Source organism: Aplysia californica, unplaced genomic scaffold (genome assembly GCF_000002075.1).
Source record: "Aplysia californica isolate F4 #8 unplaced genomic scaffold, AplCal3.0 scaffold01768, whole genome shotgun sequence".
NCBI lineage: Eukaryota > Metazoa > Mollusca > Gastropoda > Aplysiida > Aplysiidae > Aplysia > Aplysia californica.
The window spans coordinates 4,051-5,447 of record NW_004799038.1 but is presented as its reverse complement, the minus strand read 5'-3'; positions in this window follow the sequence as shown (position 1 = coordinate 5,447).

Here is a 1,397-nt window from a genome sequence, read left to right as displayed (position 1 = left end):
CGCCAAGCTCTCGTGCTCGACGAACAGCAGCGCTTCGAATCTTCCCACTGGAGTCACTCCTTCCGCTTATGCCGTACAGGTGGGGGAAAGCGATGTCGGGGTTGATTCCCCGTTCCCCGGGCCTGGTTTCGAAATAAGTAATGGGCCTCCTCTCGCAGTTGAACAGATGTGGGCTCTTTTTGTTTGTGTCTTCGGCCCATTTTCCGGAAATCTCTGCGTCCCTTTAGGCGTCTGTGCACTTGTTCAATTGTCGCAATTCGTCGGGGGTGGTCGTTGTTCATTCGCAGGGCATTCTCTCTTGATCGAAGGCAGTTAGCCTCGATGGTGGACTCAATGCTAGGGACCCCCGTTTCAGCTCGGAGTGCCTCGATTGGTGAGGACTGGGTTTTGGTGGTGATCAATCGCAGACATCTGTTTTGAACCACCTTCAGATTATTTACAAGAGTTTTGCACAGCCACGGCTGCCAGCTGCCGCTCGCAAAGTTGAGGACACTTTGTATTATATGGGTGAGGTAGACCTTGCGTAGGTCGTCTTTCCTCCATCCCCTTTCTGAGTGGGCGACAGCGCCGAGCATCCTCATCTTCTGTGTGGCCTTAGCTAGTACTGTCTCAACCTGTTTCCTGAACGTGAGCCCGCGGTCGAGTGTGACTCCCGGGAGTCTTGCGTAGGTCGTCTTTCCTCCATCCCCTTTCAGCGCCGAGCATCCTCATCTTCTGTGTGGCCTTAGCTAGTACTGTCTCAATCTGTTTCCTGAACGTGAGCCTGCGGTCGAGTGTCACTCCCGGGAGTCTTGCTTAGGGCTTGTTCTTGTTACTTTGGTTTGGTTTGGTTGAATTTGATGTTGTTTTGTTAGGGTTTCTTTTTTTTCTTTTTTTTACATTTTTGTTTCAGAAGTAGTTCCCTTTCCAATAGTATGGTTTGCAATCGAATGGTGAAAATCAAAGTATATCCAACGTTTTGTCGTCTGTCGACCTGTGTGGTGTGCACAGCCATTAATGGTCTCACCTGTGGGGGATCTAGTGGTCCAGGGGTTACGGTGTTTGCCTCTCATTGAATAAGTCACGAGGTCGAATCCGGAGAGCGACGGAAAATGGTCTTCTCTAAAATTGTCTCATTTCACCTCCATTCCTGCTCTCTAAATATGTTATGTCGACTGCTTTCGTCTCCATTTTCTGCCCCCACATCCTCATCCCTTTGCCAACTCCTCTGGGTCCCTGACTCTTTCTACAGACTTTCTACTGCTACTCCTTGGATTTTTCTTACTGCTGTCATTCAGTCACACCCCTGGTCGAATGGTAGGTAAGATCTACACCAAGCCTTCTCGGAAAGAGCGAAAAGTCTTGAATGTCCCAAAGAAAATTGAGCTCGTTAAAGATCCCCTGGTGATCCAAATTCG